The sequence below is a fragment of the Callospermophilus lateralis genome, unplaced genomic scaffold (genome assembly GCF_048772815.1).
Source record: "Callospermophilus lateralis isolate mCalLat2 unplaced genomic scaffold, mCalLat2.hap1 Scaffold_63, whole genome shotgun sequence".
NCBI lineage: Eukaryota > Metazoa > Chordata > Mammalia > Rodentia > Sciuridae > Callospermophilus > Callospermophilus lateralis.
The window spans coordinates 19165311-19173490 of NW_027514713.1; the positions used below are offsets into that span (position 1 = coordinate 19165311).

At 34.5% G+C, this 8180-nt stretch overlaps 1 pseudogene; it reads left to right on the forward strand.

Annotated features, from left to right (window-relative positions):
- Positions 1-1934: 1934 nt before the first annotated feature.
- Positions 1935-2406, forward strand: LOC143387530 (large ribosomal subunit protein uL23 pseudogene; annotated as a pseudogene).
- The last annotated feature ends 5774 nt before the right edge of the window (positions 2407-8180 follow it).

Consider the following 8180-nt stretch of genomic DNA (forward strand, 5'->3'; position numbering starts at 1 on the left):
ACATAGACCTCGCAGAGTTGCATTGACTACCAGATTTATTTTTTAAACCAGAAAATGTTTTAAATTTATAATTCCATATTTATAATGTTGGGCACAGCATTATGATTATTCCTTGTCTGTAATTTAGTATTTTTCACCATTTGTGAAGAAACATTAAAACAAGTTAAATGGTAGTGTGGTGAGTTTTTTTTTTTCTTCTTTAAAAATGGATGTTTAACTAAGATTTAACAATGGGAACCCCTGTGAGCATGCTCAGTATCAATGGAGAACCAAGAGGTCCTCTAACTATAATAATGTACATGGTTGTGATTTTTTTTTAAATAAAATTCCAAATGTTTCTAAAAAAAAAAAAAAAAAACTCTTCCACACAAGTATTCATGTCAGAATTTGATTCCTAGGAACCAAACGTGAGGTAACTTGTACCAGGAATACTCTTAAAAACAGGCTCAACAATGGCATTTTGAAGATATGAGAATCCTATCACTGATAGGAGCTGGTATGTTGGCAGCTCCCAGCACAATTTATTGGTGAAACTGCTAAAATGTCAACTTGTAACAAACTAGGATGAGATGTGAATGGAAGATATTGGCCTTGGCAATCTCACACAACTCTTAGAAAAAGTGAAGTCAATGGCCCAGTTTAAATGAAGAGTACTTACCAGAACTACAAAGTAAGGTAGTTGAAGAATAAAAAAGTTCATAGAAGCGAAGATGATAGCAGGCCAGAAAAATACAGGAGTCACCTTTGTTGTGTGGAAGAACTTGGAGAAGATTCCTTCAACCCAGCATTAAGGAAAGAGCAGGCAAGAGATCACCAATATCATTAGGAGCCTCCCCTTCTGAGGTCAAGGCTGATGGTAGGACTAGGTTCCCTGACAGCAATGAAGATGTTAAGAGAGTAAAATAATAGAAATTTTATAAGTGGGTGAATATTGTTTCAAGTAAAATAAAATTATAGAATTCTGGTTGGAAACTTAAGTGTCAGAAGAAATGGATGCCATTTAAGTGGTGGAATAAAGGAGCCGGACCCACAGAGACCTTATAGACAAATAATACAGCATGGTATACTTAGATGCAATACATTCAATAAGAAATCAAAATAGTTAAAAATATATCAAGGATGAAACCTCTAAGGCAGAGGGTCAAGCATTCTAGTAAAAAGGTCATTACACAAACCCTTGCCAAGTTTCTGGACTTGAGCCAGGGTTCAGATCTAAAACCCACAAATCAAAGGAAATCCACGTTGTGCCAAGTCTTTGTTAAAACTCACAATGACTATTTATCCTAAACCAGTTTTTAGATTCACTGAGATTTTCTATATAGGCAATCAAAGATGTTTTCATTTCTTCCCACTCACTATTTACTTATTTTTTCTTATTTTACTATATGGATGAGAGCAGTAGAGGTAGCAAAAGCAGACATTCTGCTCTATTCCTGCTCTCAGGGAAGGTTTTCAGTCTTTCACCCTCAGCTAAGATGTTGGCTGCATGCATTTGTGCAGATGTTATTTTTCAAGCTTAGGGAGTTTCTTTCTATTTTTAGGTTTTCCCAAGGGCTTCTATCATGAATAAATGTTAAATTAGATATCCAAGTATAAAAATGATCAATACCTTGCACATAAAAGAAAAATAAATCAAAATAGATGGTACAGATGATAGGCTTAAATTTAAACCTAATATTACACTACTTCAAGAGAAAAACAGTAAAAATATTTGTGACCCTGGGTTAGGCAAATATATCAAAGATAAAACAATTAGAAGCAGGATACATAAAAATAAAAGATAATGAATCTTCATCAAAGTTAAGAATTTCTATTTTTAGGCACCATTTAAGAGGAGAAAAATATAATCCATTATTAGAAAAAATATTTCAAATCGTATCTGCTAAAGTATTTATATTAAAAAATATTAAGAACATTCAGGCCTTCTCACCAAGATGGTGCCGAAAGCTAAGAAGGAAGCCCCTGCCCCTCCCAAAGCTGAAACCAAAGCAAAAGCTTTGAAGGCAAAGAAGCCAGTGTTGAAGAATGTCAACAGTCATAAAAAGAAGAAGATCCACACACCACCTACCTTCCGGTGACCCAAGACATTGCGGCTCTGGAGGCAGCCCAAATATCCTCAGAAGAGTGCCTCAGGAGAAACAAGCTTGACCACTATGCCATCATCAAATTCCCTCTGACCACTGAGTCAGCCATGAAGAAGATTGAAGACAACAACACACTTGTGTTTATTGTGGATGGCAAGGCCAACAAACACCAGATCAAACAAGCTGTAAAGAAGCTCTATGGCATTGATGTGGCCAAGGTTAACACCCTGATCAGGCCTGATGGAGAGAAAAAGGCATATATGTTCGACTGGCTCCTGATTATGATGTTTTGGATATTGCCAACAAAATTGGGATCATCTAAACAGAGTCCAGCTGTCTAATTCTACATATACTTTTTTTTTTCCAACATAAAAAAGAACACTCAGAACACATTAAAACTAAAATAACTCAGTAATAAAATGCACAAAAGATTTGAATACACAATTTACTAAATAAGATATATGGATGAGACAAAAGCATATGAGAAGATGCTTGACATTATAAGTCATTAGGTAAATACAAATTTAAACCATGAAAGGTTGGAGGTGTAACTCAGTGGTAAAGGGCTTGCCTAGTTCGATTCCAAGGCTCACAAAACATGAGATACACTGTATAAGTATTAGAATAGTTAAGGTTAAGAATATTGACAGTACTATGGTTTTGGGTTGTGACTCAGCGGTAGAATGCTCACCTAGCACGTGCAAGGCCCTGGGTTAGATCCTCAGCACCACATAAAAATAAATAAAGGTATTGTGTCCAACTACAACTAAAATTAATTAATTAATTAATTAATTAATATTTTTTAAAAAGAATATTGACAATACTAAATAAATAAATATATTGAATAAAGTATAACATTTTCATATATGTGGGCATGAATATAAAATACCACAGCAACTTTAATGAAACAACTTGTTTTTTTTTTATATTTACCAAAAAGTTACCATATGACTCAGTAATCTAGATCACAGGTACTTACCCAAGTAAATAGCCAATCTATATTCACTCAAAGTCTTTGAAGACAAATGTTTTGACTCATTTTATTTGTAATTGCCAAGAAGCAATCCAAATATTCCTCACTAGAGAATAGACAAACTGACACATAGTTAAAGTGTAATAGTACCCAAAGATGAAAGGAAATAGAGTACTCCAAAAAATCTGGGTAAGACCCAAGTGCATTAAGCTAAGTGAAATATATCAGTCTCTAATAACAACATGTTGCACAATTGCATTTATATGACATTCTGCAAAAGGCAAAGCTGTATGGAGAGAACACTAAGTTCAGAATTAGGGAAGGTGAGGGTTGGGACTGGCTATCAAGGTCTTGGAAGAATTTGGGACATGATGGAATCGTTCTTCATTGGGTAGAAATCTGCCACAACAGGTCAGATAAAATAAAATATATTGCATCTAAATCATAACTTAGTTTAAAAATTTAAACTGCATCTCTGAAACCAAAAGTAACAATTGATTGAAAGACTCTTAAATTATTGGGAGTAAATCATCTATATAGATTAAAATATTGTGACATTTGTTCAAGAATCTGCCATTTGCAAGGAAAATATTTTTTGAAGATTGCGTTAGTTTAGTAAGACTACAGGAACAAAACAGACTGAGTGGCTTAAATAACAGAAAATTATATTTTCTCAAAGTCTGGAGTGGAGAGGTCCTAGGTCCAGACGTCAGTGTGTTGCTTCTCTGAGGTAGGTCTACCTGGCTTACACATGACCACCTTTTCTGTGTTTGTGAACATTGTCTTCCCTCTGCACATTTATGTGTCCAAGTTTCCTCTTTATATAAGGACTTTTGTCTTTTACTCCCCCCAATGACCTTTCTTTGACACTGTTACTTTTTTAAAGATCCTATTTCCAAATGTAGTCAAATTCTGAAGTACTGGGGATGAGGATTTCAACATGCAAAATACTATCAAATAATGATTAAAACTCATGTGGGTTAAATTTTACTGTATTAATTCCTGATATCCAAATATACTAATTTAAATACCAATTCAAGCGACTACTGTTCTTCACATGATGATGGTTTCATATTCAAGTGTCTTCCAAGTCCCTCCCTCTCCCTGGATATGAAGGTAAATTACAGTGCAACAAATATTTGCAATGTTATTATTGGGACTCCAATCTATCCCATCATCAAAACTTCCCTCTTCCCAGCAGTTTCGAGGCTGAGGCAGGAGGATCATGAGTTCATAGTCAGCCTCCACAACTTAGCAAGACCCTGAAGAGTTTAGTGAGACCCTGTCTCTAAACAAATTATTGAAAAGGTCTGGGGGATGTGGTGCAGTGGTGAAGTGCCCTTGGTTCAAACCCTGGTACCAAAAATCTCCCCCCCAAAACCAAACAACAACAACAAAAACCCCAACAAATTTCCTCTTCTCGAGAGAACCTAACAGGCTCATATTTTATCACAAGTCACTTGGAATTTGTTGTTTTGGTGTCTTTCTGTTTGATCGTCAATTTGCCAGGTGATGAGCCAGTGCTATTAAAGAAGGGATAACATCATTGGCTACTATTATGAAAAAGAAGCAAGGAGACTGCTACTTCACTTAGGATTTCACCTCTTTTACCATGGTTTTCATGCCATGCACAGGCCCACATTCTATTACCTGTGATCATGTATGCTGGTGCTCAGCCTGTTCCTTTAGAAATAAGAAAACAGGAACTTTTGTATATCTAAAGTTTAACAAGAAGATAATTGTGTTACTTTAAAGTTTATGTGCTTAAAGGAAGATTTTGTTTTGGTGTCAGAAATTTTTTTAGACAATAGGTACATATACTTCATGGTATTATTACTTGTTTTTGCTCACACAAGGGAAATGGAATTCAGGAGATGTTAGGTTAATGCTGTGACTGATACTTTGTGCAGATTGCACACAAAGGGATGTGTGCACTTCCATCTATCTCACACTATATTCTTTTCTCATAATCAAATAATTAAAGCAATTTTCAGGTAGAATAAAATTTTCTACTAATATTTGTCAAGAACTCCTCCACTCAATTCAATTTAACTACAAATTGTTACTTCACTCATCCCTTAGATATGCAACCAATTTCTCTTTATAGCCTTCATATCAGTCTAGAAATAAAAGTGTAGACTAGCGCCATAGGCAATTGATCAGCCAAATAAACTATTTTTCAAGCTGAACGCAAGCATTTTCATAAAGAGAGCAACATTTACAAAAGAAATTGTGAATGAGGGACTCCAGAGGAAAATTTCTAATTCACTATTGAGTTATTCAGTGAATAATCTTTTTCAAAGTCTGATAATATCCATTGGTATAGAGGCCCATTCCCTAAGGAAAAATCACAAATAATTTAAAAAACAAAAAAATGTTTTCTTTCTTTTCTTTGTGTATGATATTGCTTAACGCATCATCTAAATCAGATTTACTCTATTGTGGTGCTCTTGCTATTTTGGGCAAGATAGATCTTTGTCAATGCACACGGTGCTTTCCTATGAATTGCAAGGTGTTTGCTAACATCCTTAGTCTCTACCCTCTATTTTCCAGAAGGAAATACCCTTTCCCAAAGTGCAAAATACCAGGATAGTGCTAACATTGCAAAATGTCCTCTTGGGGACAAAATTTACCCTAATTGAAAACAACTGATCTAACAACTGATCTGCCCAGTTCTGCTCCCGTGATTCCAGGGTGTTTATTTTTAACCTCAGGCACCACAATCAAACATTTTCTGGAAGTCTGGCATTTCTGAATGCTGAAATTGCAAGGGACTTCATGTTAAGTAATGTAAGTGGTCATTGAAGTAAGTAGCCATTATTAGGGAGAGAATCTATGAGAAAATCATGAATTATTTCAATTAGTAGAAAGAAGACACTTGAACTAAAAATTTGTCTTTTCCATGTAGATTTGGGAGTTAAGACCAATGAATGGAGATTATAGTGAGAAAGATTGAAACTGAATAGAAGAGGAAATTAAATAATAATGATTTGCTAACATGATATTTTAATTTTTATTATTTCAGGTAGTACTGAATTTTTTAATATCTATTCATAATATATTATCTTATCAATTCTGGTTACTCATACAATTTACTATTGGTTTTTATATTTTCTTTTATTTGGTACTAGAAATTGAACCTTTACCCTATGTTACAACCCAAGATCTTTTTTATTTTCAGACAAGGTCTCACTAAGTTGTTCAGGCTGGCCTCAAACTTTTGATCCTTCTGCCTCAGTATTACCAGTCACTGAAATAACAGGTGTGTACCACCATGCCAGGCTGTTTTCTTAATTAGTAGAGGCTTTTCCTATATACATTACATATATTTTATATGCACCCACACACACACACATACATCACTTTATTTTGGATATTTTTGGTATAGAGTCTTTAATAAAAAAGAAAACAAATCATGTCCTTCCAGCCATCAATTTATTGCTGTTGTTTTTCTGCTACTTTTTGGTCTAGAAGTTCTTTCCTATAATAAAAAAAAGGTCACCTGTATAATTTCTGAATCTGTTTGCCTTTCATTTATGCAATAAGTTTGTTATTATATCCATAAGTTCCAAAGGACTCCTAACACCATGCTATTGAGCCCTGGGGTGGGGGGAAGGAAAATAATCTGTTTACTGAGTGCCTACAACATAGCTGATATAGAGATCTATGATTTGCAGGTCATAGCTTGTGTAACCTTATTTAGTGTGACATCAAGCAACAAGGTACAATTATTCTTGGTTTGTAGATGAGGATATTAAAACCTACAAAAATATAATGGTTTTATCAGTGACATATAGTTGTTAAGTGGCAGAAATTTAGATCAGTTCTCTTTGACCTAAGGTTCATAACATTCTGTAAATGATAAGAGGCCTTTCTGACTCTTGGGTAAAAAAAATGTTGTGTTCAAAATTGTACTTTAAGAAATTAACTTGCTAGTCACTGACATGGACCAAAGTTTTCACACAAAAAAAAGAGTCTGAAGGCTATTCAAACAGCCCAGGTCAAGGATAATAAAATCCTTAGATCTGAATGAAGGTGATAACTGGAAATTGAAGGAAAGAAGTAGGAGAGATGTTTTGGAGGAAAAATTGACAGGACACGGTAATGAACTCAAATTGGGGGCAAGTAAGTACAAGTGTTAGAGATGATTAGGAATTTTCTGACAATTTTTGGCTTTGATAAAATGTGTAAGAAGTTTTTCAAATATGAAGGTTTTCTAAGGAAGATTGTTAGCTCAATTTTGAACATTGTCAAGTATCAAATGTAGGGGAAAGGCCTCCTGGTTGCAATTTAGAGTGTAAAATAATACTTTCAGAGAGTACCAAAAAACAAGAAAAAAGATTAGAATTGAATGTAGACATAGGGCCCTCTATATAGAAACAAGGGTTAAAAGTGAAATTACTAAACAGTAATGAGAAAAGAAAAAGAATTCTAGTCACCAAAAAATAAAGAAGTAAAGATTTTAGAAAGGAATACAAAGAATTCTTATTTTTTATTTTATTTTTTATTCTAAATGTATTATATAGAACAGCAGAATAAATTACAATTCATATTACACATATAGAGCACATTTTTCCATATCTCTGGTTGTATATTCACTCCATTCATGTCTTCATACAATTACTTAGGATAATGATGTCCATCTCATTCCTCCATACAAAGAATTTTTATAAAAAGAAAATAATCAGTTACAAACATTAGAATCATTTATAAGCAACAGATGATACATTTGTTCAGTATTGTACCCATATGCCCTCATACTTACCAGACTTTTCCAAAGCTGCCCAAATTCCAACTCTAGTACCTGCACTGCCTGAAAACTTTCTCTGATCCCAGGAACGTGCTGTGCTTGCTCATACCACAGGCTAGTGTCAGAGAATTTCTCTGTAATCCCAGTGGTCCTCAACCAATAGTTGAGATGACCTAGTATATGAATTGCCCCAGTTACTTTGCAGTTCCCCAGCTTGCTTGACCTTTAAGTTACTCTCAGGAGCAACATTACTAATAACAAAGGCTTTATTGATTAGACTTCTGTTTTATCATTGCCCTATTAGTGTTTCCTTGGATTACTAAATACATTTGTGGTGCTCTTGAGCTCAAATCTGCCCGAAGGTCAGCTTTGT